Here is a 17,290-nt window from a genome sequence, read left to right as displayed (position 1 = left end):
AAAAAAAAAAAAAAAGTAAAGTCTAGGATGTGACTAGCATGTTCAGCCATGGTTGTTTGACTATAGGGCTTGATCTACTCATTATGATTCTATTCTGAGAGTGTACTTTCGCTTTCAAAATGCCCTGGAATGCTAGCAACTGTGAGTAGGATGGGGAGGAGAAAAGATCGCCCTTGATTGTCTTGTTGGCATCTCGCGTCCAATGGGTCATTTGATGCGATCTTACTCTCTGTCTTATGGCGAGACAACTAAGACTCAGAAAAGTTCAAGTCACCTGTCCAAGTCACACAGTCATTGTCAACCCCGAGACTCAGTGTGTCCTTTACATAAACAGCCCAGTTCATTTGTCTCTTTCCTGTCCATCCAATGGGTCTGAACATTCTAGGGACAGAGAGGCAGGAGGGGGCCTCAGGACAAGGGACAGGTAAGACACTTCTCAGAGGAAGTTGGCCCTTGGGGAGAAGTGGAAATCTGGGTGGTCTTGGATCTAAGTCTCAATGGCCTTTCTGCTCCCTGAAGATGGGGAGTGGCAGGTCATTTCCCTCTGCCTGGAGAGTGGGAGGGAATGAAGCCTGGGGAGCTGCCAGGTTATTAGCAGCTTAGGGTTTCCTCTCCGAGCTTCCTCTCATTACAGAGAGGATCATAAGCATCTTCAGACAATCACACCCATCCTTCCGCTATTAAACCTGGCTTTCTGGAGTGCTGCCTGGCAGCCTCACGTCCAAGCCATTCATCTTCTGCCTTGAGCACCTTACAGATCTTTATTTGGGATTAGTGGGTGCTGGTACCAGCTGAGCTGGGCAGATCAGGGTCTTTGTTGGGCAAGAAGGGGCTGCAGCCTCACGTTCAGGTTCCACGCCACCAGTGGCTGAGAGAAGTGTGATAGAGGAAGATGGTCAGGCCTCTGCCAAACAGTAGATCATCCACAGCTCACCAAGAATGAGCTCTCCACTGTAGCCCTTTTCTCTACAGAGTCTCAGCAGATTGAACCTGGCAGAGTGTTGAGTTTGCCCTGCCAGTGGAGACAGAAGCAGAGAAACAGAAAACAGTTTGTGCAAAGTCACACAGTACATTGGAACCCAGGCTTCTGCTTCTCTTTTCAGCTGCTAGGCTCTGTGTTGAATGTTTTGTACAGATTACTTCATTGTATCCTCAGAATATAAAGTTCAGACATGACACTGTCTCCTCCTTTTCCTCCTCCTCTCCCTTTTTTTTCCATTTGGAGACAGTCTTGCTATGTAGCCTTGCTGGCCTGAAATTTGCTAAGGAACCTTGAACTGCTGCCTCTCCAGTGCTGGGATTACAGACATGCTTTCCATACTTGCTTTCTCATTTCTGTTTTCCAGATGAGGAAACTAGGCATCCAGAATTTAAGAGACTTGTGACTTGAAGTCTCACAGCCTTTAGATGGAGGAACTGAGATTTGAACCCTGAGAGGTCTTGGGCCTATGCTTTTAAATAACTCCTTTGGCTGCTTCGTCTCCATGGCGACAAGGAAGCTGGCTGTGATCTTCCATCCACCTGGGGCTGGAAAATGGTTGTTCAGGCTCTGAGAGTAGGTGGGGGATCTAGCCAAGCCACATTCCTCTTCATCATAACGGGGAGGCCTGTGATCCACTGCGGACCCAGCTTCTCTTTTAACAGTGGCCATTTGACAGTGAGGAGTATCTAGAGGATTCGGGGGTGGGGGGAAGCCTTTGCCACTCTTGTAGACACTGCCTTGAGCCTCCGATGGGCAGGAGTATGGGCATGGCTTGTAAGATAAGTCTGGCAGCATCCATCTTCATTAGCAGAGGAAACCAAACCATATTCATTTCATTAAGCAGAGGGCTGATGGAGTCTGGTCAAAGTCAAGCAGCCAAGGCCAAGGCCCCTGTCGCTTAGGCTTCTAGGGAAGAGCAGATGGCACAGGAGGCTAGGTGGGGAGCCCCACACCCTGGTGACTTTAACAAGAAGATGGTAGTGAAGAGCACCACTCACAGGTCCACATATACCTCTCTGCGCTGTTCGATCAAACATACATACCACTGGCATCCGTGAACACATGTCTACACCATGATGTAGACATGCCACATGCTCAGACAAATGCTACATACGAACCTTTAAGTTTACACGTATATGAATGCCGTCAAACCTTGGCATATATGTGTGTGTGTGTGTGTGTGTGTGTGTGTGTGTGTGCAATGGGCATACACTGGCATACACCCTCCCAAACAACTCCTCCTCCATCAAACCACAGTACATGTAGATAAGTGTCTTAGGTTCGTTTGTATAGCTCCCATCCCACCTCAGGGCACAGAGCAGACATTCGTAAGTATTCTCATGCAAGTGCACAGGTTCCCTCCTGTAGACAGGAAACGACACCCTTTCCTCTGCTAAACACTCATGGTCTCTCCTTCACGAATGTCCATTCTTTTATTTATTTTTTGAATATTCACTTTTTTCTGAAGAGTTATGTATTTATTATATGTAAATACACTGTCTTTAGACCCTCCAGAAGAGGGTTACTGATGGTTGTGAGCCACCATGTGGTTGCTGGGATTTGAACTCGGGACTTTCGGAAGGGCAGTCGGTGCTCTTAACCCCTGAGCCACCTCTCCAGCCCTGCATATCCACTCTTGCACAGCCACTGTCACACCCCCACATGCACACTGAACCACTTCTCTCCCCGCTTCTTCTCATCTCTTTCTCTTTCACAACCACCCACACAGTAATCCTAGCTGCTCGCTCTTCCTCTCACCCACGCACTCTGTTTCCTGGATTTCCACAGGCTGGGCTGCAGCCGCCTCCCCACTGCATGCGTTGGGAGAAAGCAATCTCTTGCCTGGTGCCATCTCCTGGATAGCTTCGTGTCCCTCACCCAACACAACGGGAGAAGAGTGACCACAGGTCAGGGGAATGCCCTGATGCCCACGGAGCCAGGCAGAGGGATGGAAGGGGCCAGAGAGGATTTGTCTCCTCAGTCAGCTGACTGATTGCACTCAGAGCCAGAGACAGCCTTAAACAGGAACATCTTTGGGTCTGTGCTTTAGGGAGCCAGCCTATTTCTAAGTTCCTTTATCGGAAACCTAAACACAGTTCTTGAAGACAGGTGACACTGGAACCACCCTGTCTGAAGGCGCCATCAAGGAGTGTGGTCTTCCTTCAGACTTGCTGGGGACGCGGAGGTGCTGGTTAACCAGTCTTGTTTCCAAGTCCACCAACCGCTCCCCACAGGATCTGCACTGGAATGTGCGAATATAGACTTTTAACAGCAGTGCGTGTGGTGAAGCACGGTGACAATTGCCACGGCCTTTGCTGAGCTCAGCCTGAATGGTGTTTTGCAAAAGTTAGGGAATCAAAGCCACCTACAGACCACACAGCATCTCTGCCCTTGTTGCTGATAGCTAATTAAGTCAGGGGTTAGACAACAGGCTGGCGACAGCTCTCCTCAAGCCTCTTCCCTTAAGCCCTACCAAAGAACACAGTTACTCTATAGTTACTGGGCTGGGACAAGTGGAGTGGGGTGTTACGGTTATCACTTGAGGGGACAGATTTTTAAAGGACGTAGTAGGGGGAGGGGAAGAGAAAGGGGCAAAGAGGTGGCGGGGCATGGAAAAACTGAGTGAGAAAGAATGTAAGGGCAGACCTATAGACCTAGAGATACAGTTAGATGATGAAACAGAGGAACAGGGGCAGCCAAAAGTGAGGTGCCTTAGAGAGGACCCGAGGAGAGAGCAGGAATGTGCCCGGAGGTGAGGCCTCGGTCATAGGGGGCAAGAGAAAGGGGGGTTCGCACCCTGGGGGCTGGCGCTGGGCGGGGCGCTGGAGGGGCGGCGCTAGGGCCCAGGGGAGCGCTCGGCAGGAGAGCGGTGCCCGCCCAGCGCCCGCGGCTCCCGCTTGGGTCCCCTTCAGCCTCTAGCGGCTAGGACCTCGCTTAGGGCACTGAGTGGGCGCCGCCGCTGGGCGGGGTGCAGGGATCTCGGGGCGGGGCTCACGCATGGACGTAGCCAGGTGAGCCAAGGCGGCGGCGCCCGGGAGCTCGGGGGGACGGCGCACGGCTGCTGGAGGTGAGTGGGGGGGCTCGGGGCTGGCGGGGCGCCCAGTGAGCCTCGCCCTTGCCACCTGCGCAGCTGCTCGCACCGCCCGCGGAGGAAGGTGGCGCATCTGGGCCCCAGTCCCTGTATTCAGGGTGACCTTTGCCAAGTTGCTTCTGCACCGAGCCTCAGTTTCCCCATCTGTACAGTCCAGGCTGGGGAGAGATCTCAGGGCTATCCAGCAGCCCTTGGAAACGGGAGGACGCCCTGTTCCGGGGTGCTACCTTCCCGAGTTGTGTGGGCTCCAGCTGTCGTGGTTGGGGTGGGGGGTGATGCAGCGATCAGGTTCATTCATGGGCACCAGCCCTAGGCTCGAAGCCCCCGCCCGCTCCGGAGACCTAGGAGCCTGAGCGTGAACGAACGTGGGCGCCTGTGGAGGCGGCAGGACTGACTGTGCGGGCCAGCACCTCAGTTTCCCGCGGGCGGAGCGGCTGGGCAGAGTGGGGCTGCTTCAGTGGTGGTGCGCAGGGTTAGCCACACTGTCACACAACTGAGACCTTCAGGGCCCGATCCCATCTGAGGAAATCAAGACCTTTATAAAGTCCGCCCCCAGGGACTCTTTGAGTTTTCCTCGCCTGATTCCCACAGCAATGGTATTCTATTCCCCTGCTATCAGAAAGGGCCGGCTCCTTTCTGACGCTACACCCGCGGGATGAAGGGAGGGGGAAGGTACCGCCTAGGGCTCCCGGAAAGACCTCTGAGGAATCTAGGGAAAAGGTCTCCACGTCTTCGCTCAACCCCAAGTTCTGGGCTTAACTCCGGATGGAGATAGGGACTCCTGTGCTCCACATCTGGGTTTTCTAGACGTTGGCTGACAGCTAAGTAAGAAGCCGCAGGTGGCCCTAGAGCAAGTAGGAACCTGACATGCCCCCTCCCTCCAGATCCCTGAGAGGGTAGGTAGGTGGCCCCGAGGGGGGCAGCTGCACTATAGACCCAAGTACCGCGGTGGTCCTAGGGACAGTCAAGGTGTCCCACCCTTTTTGTCTCGGAAAGTGGGAAGTGATATTCGATGCTTGTCAGGAGGGAGGGTACAGTGAACTGTCTTTCCTGCAGCTAGCCTGCCCTGTCAGTGATCTAGACCTGGCCTCTATCCACGTTTGGGGGGGCTGAGGCCTAAACTGAAGCTGATGACTTCTCTCTCAGCGGGAGGCCAGCCGAAATCCCTGTCAGGAGCCGACCTGCCTTTGGCTAGTTCAGCACCTTTCAGGTTTGGCGCTGGAAGAAATAGCGGCAACTATCTGCAGCTGGGCCACCAAGGCTTTCAGGTGCCCCAATTTTTAGCCTGCCCTCACTTTGCAAGCCGCACCCTGCCTCCTGTACCCCTTTAGACTAAGTTAAGACCCAGTCAGTGTTTGTACAGTGAAAGAAAATCAGGGCTTTCCCTCCCCGGCCAGCTCTTGTCCTTCTATACTCTCTGGAAGGTAAGGTAGACCAAAATAAATAAATAAACAAATAATAACACTTCTTTTTTGGTCGGGCCTGGTTTCTGGCTAGCCAGCTTTTGCCCTGCCTCCTCATCACAGTGAAACAAACTTGTGGCTCTTTTTAACAGGCAGCTTAGCACACCTCCATCTTATGAGTTGGGAAGATTGAGCCCAGGCAGGAAGAGTTGGCCAGGGCACTTCTGCAGGCAGCAAGGTTCTCTCTCCCTGGGGGTGTGGGGGGGGGTGGTTGGGGATCAGGAATGACATTTTAATAAAGGGAGGGTCACAGCACCTTAGAGCATCTGGAAAGAGGGAAGACACCAGCAGCGCTTTCTCTATCCTTTTAAGTCTTCAGGGTTGATTCCCTGAGCCCTTGCTAGGTGGGAAGTTTACACATCACAGGCCCCCTCCCAGTGTTGCCTCCCCGCAAGGCTGAACGTACCTCCAGCCCTGGGGCACCTTTTCCTCTAGGGCAGCTCCTAGGCTTCCAGACATGAGCTCATCGGAGCAGTTGATGCCAGGAAGGGAGGGACTGAGGGGAAGCAGGCAGGGCTGCCCAGATTGGGATAGCACAGGCTCTAAGAAGTTGAGTGGGCCCTGTTGTCAAAGTCTTGCAGGCTCTGCCCCATTGTGATCAGGAAGCGGGATCAAAACAGGCCAGGGGGAGATCAGCAAGGAGAGGATGGAGCCAGGCAGGCTGAACGCCCCAGCTCTATAGTGCCAGGCTGATCACTGCTACCTGCTGGCTTGCCAAGGGACCCTGGGTAAATCCCTTGACCTCAGTAGCCCTGGCTAGCAACGAAGAGGGAAGGGGACATAGGAACTAGGTTATAGTAGAAAACAGGGCAGACAGATTCTTCCCATAGGAGCTTGTATATGCATAGACACATGTATATATAGTGTACATACACACATATAGGGTTGGGCTTTTTTTTTTTGAGACAAGGTCTTACTGTGTAGTTCTTGCTGGTCTCATCCTTGCTGTGATGCTGTGACGTTCAGACTGGCCTTGAGCTTGTGATCCCTCTGTTTCAGCCTGCTGAGTGCCGAGATTATAATAGATATATGCTGCCTTACCTGGCTAGAAGCTAGCTGCTTTGTCTAAATTTTAAAATTACGTTTGTTTTCTTTGTGTGTGTGTGTGTGGCACATCATGCCTGTGTGTGACACACACATGCACATAGCGTGTGTATGGAGGACAGTAGTAGTTGGTTCTCTCATTCTGGGTGGGTCCCAGGGATTGTACTCAGGTTGTTTCCTTTCTCTCATGTACCATCTCACCATAGAAGCCTTTGTTTTTTCTTTTGTTTTTTTTCCAGACAGGGTTTCTCTGTATAGCCCTGGCTGTCTTGGAACTCACTCTGTAGACCAGGCTGGCCTCGAACTCAGAAATCCACCTGCCTCTGCCTCCCAAGTGCTGGGATTAAAGGCGTGCGCCACCACCGCCTGGCTGAAGCCTTTGTTTTTATTGAATGAATAAGACAACTAAAGAGGGATGAGTAGATCAATAAGATAACTTCAGAGGGGGCAGAGCATGGAAAGAAGCCGAGATGTTGGGATGGAGAGCAGGCAGGGGGGTTCCTTTGTGGCTAGGGAATGCTTATCAGGGTCCACTGTGGCATCGAAGCCGGGATTTGAAGGGAAGGTGGTCAGAGCTTCTTGGAGGATGTATATCCAGAATGGTACCCAGAGGTTTTGTGGGCGCTGGGCTGGGTGTGGGTGGTGTGTGTTGGTTGCAGGCTGTACCCACCTATCTGCCCCACTCCAGGCTTTAAAAATGCAGGCCGTAGGAGTTGGGCCTGAGATCTGGCCAGAGAGAGGGCCAATCTGCCTCTGGAGAGGCTCTGTGAGTTAGGACAGCGTGTATGTAGGGCCCTTTGTGAACTGTGTCTGGACACTAGACACTGGGGCTCAGTTGCTACGCAGTGTGACTGGAGGAGGAGTCTACATGGCAACAGCCCCCAGGCCCTGTAATTCCAGAGGCTTACCCAAAGCCCTTTTTCTGGAATGAAAACCCTTCCCCCGACTGGCTGCTGCTGACATTCTGTCACCCTGGTTCATCTTTTCCATTCAGTAAGGCAGCCCAGGGTAGGTCTGTGCTGACCCTGCCCTGCCCCGCCCCGCCTTGCCCACCTCTCTGGATGCCACAGTCTATCTTTGTGTCACCTGCTTCTCCCGCATGGCTGGCACATGAATGCTGCGGTCGAATTTTGGGGTTTCATTCCTGGCTGCCTGAGAGTTCATAAGCACATTATGTAACCCCTCTGGACTCTCGTTTCCTCGTCTATAAAACAGAGACAATGCTGGGCCTTGTAGTGTTATGGAAATGGGGTGAGTTCACGATGAATGCCTAAAAAATGAGCTACTACTTATTAATAGTACTCCCGTGTTTTGATCTCCGTTAAAATAGCAAGCCCTTGAGCAGATGGCCTCTTGCCTAAGGCTCCTCATATCTCCGTGTAAATTTCTTCTTCGTGTTTGGCCGGGCTGTTTTGGAGAGGGGATGACGGGCCGGCACAATGGATAGGATCTGGACTAAGCTTTAGGGGTAGCTCACAGGTAGGTGGTCAGGGACAGTTAGATGAAGCCATGGTTTGAACAGTGGCCTACTTGATTTTGTTGTTGTTGTTACTATGTTCCAAGAGCTCTATGAAACCAGCCTCACAGTTTTGTGAGTGGGAAACTGAGGCACAGGGTGGCTAGTTCGGTGAGCTCCAATATCATGTAGCTACAAACCCAGCCAGTCTGACCCCTACAGACCTCAAGTTTTATTACTGTATAACAGAGAGGCCAAGACATCTCTAGATCATGCAGTGGAATTGGGGGATGGGGAGGCACTGATTAAAAAATAGACTGTCATGCGCATGAGGGCCAGACATGCCACCACCCAGCCTCTGGCCATTTGGCTTCCAGGGACCCATAATGCCAGGCTCTTCTCGGGCCTCCTGCTGAGAGCCCTATCCACCTCCCCACCCCCCACCCCTGGCTCTGGACCTGAATCCACATGTGCTCAGCCACAGCCACTCTCTTCCCTCCCTCCTGCACTTCTCCCAGCATCCAGGCAGATGGTGCTCTCATTGAGTGTGGGTGGGCCTGAAGCTCAGCCGTTGGCTTCTAGCTGAGCCAAGGAAGTCTAGTGTCACTGCGCGCTGGTTGTGTGGCCTCGAATGAGAACCTGTCCCTCTCTGGGCAATGGGAGAGGAAGGGGATTAGTAGAAGCTCGTTCTCTGAAGCTCTAGAACTCTTACTCAGCTTTCTGCTCCCACACAAAACCTGGCAAGACAGTGGCTGGAGACCCCACACCAAGAGGTGATGTGGCCTGCAAACAGCCGCTGAGCAGCAGAGGTCCCGGCCAGATCACCTTGAAAGTACTGCTCTTTAACAGCTTCATTTAGTTGAGTGAGATTGCATGGTGCCGGGAGATGAAAGCTTTTCAGGGAGGGTGTGTGAACAGTTCGCTCCTCCACTCTCTTCTCCCAGTCTGACAATGTTTGTTCAACCCCAGCTATAGACCAGGCGCAGGGAGGTCGTAGCCGATGTCTCTGCCCTGTTAGGGCGGAGCAGACCGATATTAAAACAAACAGCGATGGAATCTGATGAGTTTGGAGGATATCTTGAGGACGGTATGGTGAGAATGTCACTCCCAGCGGGGGGAGAGCAGCTTGCCACCTTCAAGCATCCCAGGTGTCAGAAAGGCACAGCCAATGGGGCGAGGGCAGAAAAGGACTCAAGGCAGGGAGAGCAGGGGTCAAAGGCTCTGAAGTGAGAAAAGTCATGGTACCTCCAATGAGCCTTTCAAGGAATGCCAGTGAGGCTGGAGTGTTAGAAGGATGAGGCATCCCAAGGAGAAGTGCATTATGGGGGCAGCGGAGATAGTCACCTGGGGTCTGGAGCCTCAAAGGGATCTGAAGGGGGATGCTGGTCTCTCTGGTGCGGTGCCAAAGGCTGCCTGCATCTTTCCTAGGATGCGCTCTGGGAGTGGGCCTCACACCCAACTGCTTCCTTGATGGTTGGCTCACAGAGCATCTGGAAGCCACCTCTCTCTGCCTGGACCACTGAGGTTGTATCTGAATGGACTCAAGCAGGGTAGGGTGGTCCAGCAGTCACAGGGCAGAGCATGTCCTTGGCCAGGCAGTTCAGAGTCCCCTGAAGCCAAAACCCTGGAATGTTGCTTCAGATGCTTGTGCCCTGAGCCAAGATCTGTCGAAGCCCATTTCTTTGGCCGTTTCCCAACCTGTACCCTAGAGAATAGGTTTTCTGCTCTTCGAGAGGGGCATGTGGATGCTGCAGCAGCATCACCCCAGGACAAGAAGCTCGATGGAAATGCAAGTTCAAGTGCCCTGCAGAGTTCCCCTGTGTTCCAGAGGAGGAAACTGTTCTAGGCCAGCCATTTTTAAACTTGGAAAGAGTTAACGTCTGTAGAAACTTCCTCCCTCTCCAAGGTTTTACGTACAATCTTTCCAGACCTCTCTCTTTTACTCTTTAAGAACTTGGTTGCTGGCCTCTAAGCACCCTTCATTCTTTAGGGTTCCCTTTCTTGACAGTGTGGAAATGTGGGCTAGCAGGGAGGGCAGTTGGCAGGCCACAGCCCTGTGACATGATTCCTGCTCGTTCCCATTAGGTGTCCTGCCCTCCTCCCTTTCGGATCCCTGAGAGGGTAGCCGGTGCTATTCTTAGCAGGTCGGGATGGGGAGGAGAGAACATACTGGTACATTATTTATGTCTCTTTGTCAACAGGATTACATTCAGGGCTCCCAGGACACGGCCCTTCTAGCATGGCCTTCGTCACTGTTGTCTGTTGTGACAAGCACGTCTATTATGTAGCCCTGAGGTGAGAAAGTGCTTGGCACCAGGATGGAAGGAAAGCAGTTTCCTAGGACCCCAAACCTGGCAAATGGTGTTGGGGAGCCCACACATAGAAGCAACATGATCTGCAAAGGCCCCTGAGCCCGAGGAAACAGTTGAGCAGAGCCCTGACCTTGGCCATCTTGAAAATCCCACTCCCAAATAATTACTCTAGTTAAATGAGATTGCATGGGTGCTACAGAGGGGAAGTCTTTGCCATCTGGCTTGTCACGCCCATTTAGGCTTGTCAACCTCCTGCTGATGAATAGAATGTGAGATGCAGTAGTAATGAACCTGGGATGTGGCTCAGTGCTAGCAATCCTCCGAGTCACATAGCTTGGATGTGGTGGTACGTATCTACCATCCCAGCACTCAGGAAGTGGATGCAGGAAGATGGAAGGATGTTCAAAGTGTTCCGTAGCCACCCAGCGAGGATAGGCCAGCCTGAGATACAAAAGACACGTATGCAGTTATATGTATGCAACATGTATGTGCACTGACAAATGGCAAGACTCTCTGCTTCAACAAGTTATTGGTTTAGCAGGAGCCCATGCACACCACCATTATTGCCACAAGCCTGATGATGGGTACACTGTGTGTATGTGACGAACCCTTGTAACCACGTACAGGGTAGGAATTTGGAGACTGTTACAGAGGCTCAACAGATTCGAGGCTTGCTGAAGGTTATCATAGCTCATGATCAGGTTGGTGAGGAAAAAAGGAGATGATTGGTTTTGATCAAATGCTAGCAAGTAGTGCCAGGGCTTTGGGGACCCTGTCCACGGCCCAGTGTGAGAGATCCTATTGTGCTGGCAGATTAACTGGTTGAGGTTGTCCTGTTGCTAGGAAACCTGATTTGTTAAAGAAGTCCCACGTGTCAAGAGTTTTCATGAACTTGGAATAAAGGCCAGTTACCCTGTGGCTAAAGTCAAGTTGTAAGGGATGAGTGGGTCAGGCCAGAGGTGGCCTAGCTCGGGAGGTGCTACAGAGGCTCTGGCTGGAAGCCAAAGACTGTGGGCTATGAAATCCTGGGAGGGGGAATGGTTTTCCTGTGTCCCCTCCCTGACTCTTGCTTATTTTATTTTATTTTATTTTATTTTATTTTATTTTATTTTATTTTATTTTGAGACAGGGTCTTGCTATGTATCCCTAGCTGACTTCAAATTTATGGCAATCCTCCTACCCACCTCTACTTTCTGAATGCTGGGGGTACAAGCATGTACCACCACACCTGGCTGCTGCCTCAGTTTTCTAGTCTGTGGGATGATGGAACAATCCCTGCTCTGCCCTTATTTCTCATGAATAAGACGTGCTAGGGAGACTGAGTGTCTGGAGTACTTAGAGGATGATTTGTGTTCACTTTATATCATTGTATGTATACCTAGATCCCTTTTTTATTTAAGATTTGTTTATGCCAGACAGTAGTGGCGCATGCCTTTAATCCCAGTACTTGGGAGGCAGAGGCAGGCGGATATCTGAGTTCGAGGCCAGCCTGGTCTACAGAGTGAGTTCCAGGACAGCCAGGGCTATACAGAGAAACCCTGTCTCAACACCCCCCCCCCAAAAAAAAAGATTTGTTTATTTATTACATGTAAGTACACTGTCATTATCTTCAGACACACCAGAAGAGGGCATCAGATCTCACTATGGATGGTTGTGAGCCACCGTATGGTTGCTGGGATTTGAACTCAGGACCTTCAGAAGAGAAGTCAGTGCTCTTAACCGCTAAGCCATCTCTCCAGCCCCTTTATTACGTTTTCTACTTAGCATACAAAATAGCTAGGTTTCATTATGACATTATCAAGCATAGCACGTGTCGTTGCCCATACTCATCTCACGTGATCATTTTTTCACATAGCACATGCTATTGATTGTTGGGTTAAGGAGTCATCTGCTAGACCACAGTCCAGGCGTTTGTCTGTGTGTTTGCTAGCTATAAACGTAACTTATGGCTGGGTGGGCTCCAAAGGGCCATTGAGTCTCTAACCTGGCTGTGCACTAGTGTCCCTCAGGTAGACCCATGGATCTAGACTGGAGCCCAGGAATTGGCATATGGGCCACCTGCAAGTTCTGATCTGGGCAGGATAAAGAAAGGAACTTGCTGAGGCCTTACGTGGCATTGGGAGCCAGGCTGGGGCTGTCACTTTTCTCCTCCTCTAGCTGCTCTGACCCCTGCCCAGGAAAGAAGCAAGGGCAACCGTGACCACCGATGATGCTGATGGTGGCTGCTAACCCCCTCGGTGCTGCACAGGTACTTTATAGGGCTTAGCTGTTGTAGAGGCGGAAAGGGGGACATTCTCTGGACAATGTCATCTGGGACAGGTGGTAGGTCTTAATGCATTCTGAAGAGAGAGGCGCTGACTGACAGTGGAGAGTCATGGATTTCAAGAAAGCATGTCGTTGCGTTACTGGTCATTCTCCCGCAGCGAGCACCCTCCATGCAAGAACTGCTTGGTAACTCCGTCACTTAGAGAGTAGGTGGGCTGGAAGGACACATAAGCTCCCACGAGGTATGGACTCCTTTCACATGTGCCCATGCTAGCCTGCCGTTTGAGCACGGGGCACTTCCACGGATAGTTCCTGCGGGTGCTCACATGTCTGTTCTGCCCACTCTATTTACTGTGTGCACGGCTGGGTGGGCTCTGTTGCTCATGTCATGCAGATTTGAAGCAGGCAGAGCCTCTGCGTGGGGGGCCTGTGTGCAAGGGAAGATGTGCTGCCACCCGCTGGAGCTTGGCCAGCGTTAAGGAAAAGGAGGAGGTCCCAGAGAGACAAAAACTTAGAAGGCTGGTGGGAAAGGCAATTTTCTTGTTTGCGTATGACATAGCCTGCCTCCGGACCTTAGCACGAGCTGCCCCTTCGCCAAGCCGCTCTCCCCACCCCAGATGCTCATGTCTCACCATCCTCCACCTTCCCCCTGGCTTCCCCCAGCAGCACTTTCTCTGTGAAAATGACGTTGATTGTCGTAGTTACCTTTGCAAGTCACTCTCCACACGTTCAGGATTACGTGTGTATTCATGATCTTCTCCCCTTACTAAAATTCACACATTTTTGTGCTGCTTTTCTTTTCTTTTCTTTTCCTTCTTTTCTTTCTTTCTTTCTTTCTTTCTTTCTTTCTTTCTTTCTTTCTTTCTTTCTTTTTGTTTGTTTGTTTTTTTTCGAGACAGGGTTTCTCTGTGTAGCCTTGGCTGTCCTGGAACTCACTCTGTAGACCAGGCTGGCCTCAAAGTCAGAAATCCGCCTGCCTCTGCCTCCCAAGTGCTGGGATTAAAGGCGTGCCCCACCACCGCCCGGCTGCTACTTTTCTTTATGGCTGTGGACAGTGCGTAATTTGTGCAATAAATATTGGTCGAATGCAAGAGTCTACACTATGTAGGCTTAGTGTCTTTAAGTTGTCTGGATTATCCTCTCCCTAAGATATGACATACCTGAGGCCAGAGGCTCGGCGTGTGTTTTCCAGGACACGTTTGAAACTTACATAGCTATGAAGATGTTAAGAACTGGAGTCCCACCCAAAACACTTGGCATCTGCCAGAGGTGGGAGGCACTGTTCTCTGGCAAGCATTGGTCCCTGTGTTGAGCCCCAGTTTGAGGAGCTGGGTAAACTAGCTACAGGAATTAGCTCAAGGCCACCCAAATGCAACAGGACAGACACTGGAATCAAGTGTCCTGACCTCCTGTGCTCTTTGTAGTTTGAGGAAATGAGAAGGAAGGACTGGCTGATTTGGCATCTCTGGTAAGATTCCTGTTAGGTCCGAGATGCAGTTAGGCCTGGAAATTGATAAGTGGCATTGAACTATGTGTGGTTAGGCCAGCCTCTTCTAGCTTTCTGGAGTCCTGATGCCTTCTTGGGGCTGCATGCCCAGCCAGAACCAATCTATGTAGGCTGCCTCTTCCCCACTAGGATTTTGGACCTGGGGCATGCCCTTGGTGGGCCTGGCAGGTGAACTGTTCTTTTCTGCTAAGGCACTTTGACTATGGGTTGCTTCTGGGGTCCCCTGGGCCGTGGAAATGGGGTGGGACTACACTTGGTTGTAGCCTGAGCAGGGGATAGCTGGGGAAAAGAGGAAGAGGGGGTGAGGACCCACAGCCCCAGCCGTGGAAGGCTCTCCAGAGCTGGCAAGGGCTGGAATTAACTCCTGTGGGAGTGATCAGTGTTATAAATCTTTGAGCTACCTTTGAATCTCACTTGCTGAGCAGTGGCTATGAAGCAGATGGTCTACTCTTGTTTTATACACACACACACACACACACACACAGAGAGAGAGAGAGAGAGACAGAGACAGAGACAGAGAGACAGAGACAGAGAGAGACAGAGAGAGACAGAGACAGAGAGACAGAGAGAGAGATAGAAAGAGGTAGAGAGAGAGAGAGAGAGAGAGAGAGAGAGAGAGAGTTACTATGTAGACCTGTTTGCCACCACTCTTAGCTACTTAGCCTTGTTTTCTTAAGGAGGAAGCTGAGACTCACTCAGAGATGCAGAGATCCACTAAGGTTGGATGACTGCCGACCTGTTGCACAGTAGGTGGAAGGGTGGGCTACCTGGAGGAGGCGTCAGCTGACAGGATGGGAGTGTGAAGACAGGTGCTGGAGATCCACAGTTGACTCTCTGGCCTAATGCTGTAGGGAATCCTCCAACCCTTCAGAGCCTCCATGTCTTTATTGTTAAAAATGAAGAATACTTGCAGCTCATGAGGATAAAGTACAATATTGGAAGAATGGTCACAAAGGAGGAAGACCTGGTATATGGATGTGGTGTGTTAGCAGCTACTTGAGAAAGAAGGGAGCCACCTCGCTCCTGACAGGTTTGCTGTGGTGGCCGCTGTGCTAGAAACATTAGTGCTACCTCTGCATCTCAGTTACTGAGCGTTGGCTCTGAAGCAGATGGTCTACTCTTGTGTATATGTGTGTGTCTGTGTGTCTGTCTGCCAGCCATACCATAGGGACTCCCAGCACCTGTGTCACCTGCGACCAAGCCAGAGCCCCAGTTTGGTCTTCTATCCCCTGTGAGAAGCAGCCTCAGGCCCCATCCCAGGAAAGACACTGGGCAGAGCTGGGTTCCCATGCTGTCTACCGCAGTGAGTAGCTGGAGTGCCAGCATGCTTGTGCCGTCGCTATCATTCCTCCTGTGTTTTTTCTCCTGGGTTATTTATTTTTCTGAGAGGAAGGAATGTGGAGAATTTACCACAGGGCTGGCCTTCATTTTTTTTTTTTTTTTTGGCTGCATAGCAGCGTCTTCTATATGAAGGAACCAGCAGACACAGATGGCAGATTGGAGGAGGCAGAGGGTCCTGGCTGACAGTGGGACGGAGAGGTGCGGGTTATATAACCACAGGCAGATCCTGCGGTGCATGTAGCCCAGGGCAGAGCCTCGAAGCTCCCGGGCTCCTGTGAAATGCTACCCAGCTCACTGCATGCAAACTGGACTCCAGGCAAGCCTGCTGTCTTTTTTTTTTTTTTCCTTCATCAACGGCTTCGTCTCTCCTTCTTGCTTTGGGCCATGGGGGGTGGGGGTAGGTTAGGGCCAGACTACCTTTGAGTCTTCTAGTCTCTAAAAACCATCCTTGGCGCTTGGAGCATCCCTCGTCTCCTCTTACAAAAACCTGAGACAAATGCTGTCCTCTACAGGAAGCCTTTGGACCACTTTTTCCTGATCTCCTCCTTCCCAGGCTCTGTGCTCTCTTGGTATCTTGTGGATATTCTTCTTCTCAGGTTTGACACGGCAGCTTGAGGTTTCATCTCCCGTTCCACCCGTGGGTTTTCTGGGTTTTCCTCCATGTCCCCTCACCTGTTAGGAACCACACTCCAGTCTAGAACCCGGAAGAATCTGGACTTTGCTTCTAAGGCTCAGTGAAGGAACAAATGTGTTGGATGTGGGGTTTGCTAGTCCTTCAATCCACACATACTGAGCCGTACTACTGACCCCTCTGCCCCCGGGATCAAGGCACTTAGCGAAGCTATAGGCAGACCTTGGCACAACTTCTTTGTGTAGGGCCCAGAGTGTGGCAGGCCCTGGATGACAGTTCTCTTTCCTGTCCTGGTTCGCCTTTATGTCTCTGGACTGTTGTGTGTGTCTCCGGGGTTATGTGTATGGGCCATCCTACGCTCCTGACTCTTCAAAAGACCTTATAGCCTGCAGGTCAGCCTTACCTCTCTTATAGGTTCTTCTCCTCCTAGGCCTGAACTTGTCTATCTCTGGTTACCATTTTATAGTTTGTCTTTTTTTTTTTTTTTTTTTTTTGAGATGGGGTCTCTCTGGCCTGGAACTGGACATAGACCAGGCTGGTCTGGAACTCATAGGGATCTCCCTTGCTCTGGCTCACTAGGGGTAGCATTAAAAAAGCGTGTGCCGCCATGCCTGCCCTCTTTTGTTTGGGTTTTAAATTTTATTTCTTTTTATTTTATGTGTGTGGGTGTTTTGCCTTCGGGTATGTTTGTGCCCCAGGTGTGTACAGTGCCCACAAAGACCAGAAGAGAGTATTAGATCCTCAGGAGTTGGCATTACAGGTGGTTGTTAGCCACCACGTGGGTGCTGGGAACCAAACCCGGGTCTTCTGCAAAAGCAGCCAGCCCTGCAAACCTCTTGAGACACTTTCCCAGCCCATTCTTTTTCTTAAGAAATTGATCAGCTTTTTGATACCAGGTCTCACTCTGTAGCCTTGACTGGCTGGAAACTCAGTAGCGACCCCCCCTGTCTCTGTCTTTGCTTCGTGAGTGCTGGGATTAAAGGCCTGCAACACACCATGCTGAGACTCCTGTAGTCCAGCAAGGCTTCAAACCTGCTGGAGAGCCAGCCAAACATGATCATGGGTTTCTGCTCCTCCTGCCTCCAGCTCTCTAATGCTGAGATTACAGGCATATGGTATCATGCCCTGTTTCACACGCGGCTAGGGGATGTATACAAGGCCTTTGTGCAGGACAGACAAGTGTTCTGCGTGGATCTGT

The 17,290-nt window shown here is 51.3% G+C and overlaps 1 protein-coding gene across 3 annotated transcripts in view; it reads left to right on the top strand.

Moving 5' to 3' along the window:
• The window catches only part of Synpo (synaptopodin), a 54,763-nt gene that overhangs the window by 20,074 nt on the left and 17,399 nt on the right, over nucleotides 1–17,290 (top strand). Inside the window, exon 1 of one of the 3 annotated variants that reach the window (XM_031365771.1) lies at nucleotides 3,868–4,049. The exons of the other annotated variants lie outside the window; for them this stretch is intronic. The gene's annotated coding sequence lies outside the window, so the exon portion shown is untranslated. Of the gene's footprint in view, nucleotides 1–3,867; nucleotides 4,050–17,290 lie in introns of those variants that run through there. 3 annotated transcript variants of the gene reach the window in all.

The sequence above is a fragment of the Mastomys coucha genome, unplaced genomic scaffold (genome assembly GCF_008632895.1).
Source record: "Mastomys coucha isolate ucsf_1 unplaced genomic scaffold, UCSF_Mcou_1 pScaffold13, whole genome shotgun sequence".
Taxonomy (NCBI): domain Eukaryota; kingdom Metazoa; phylum Chordata; class Mammalia; order Rodentia; family Muridae; genus Mastomys; species Mastomys coucha.
The sequence above is the reverse complement of the archived record's forward strand: the minus strand, read 5'-3'. Positions and strand labels throughout refer to the sequence as shown.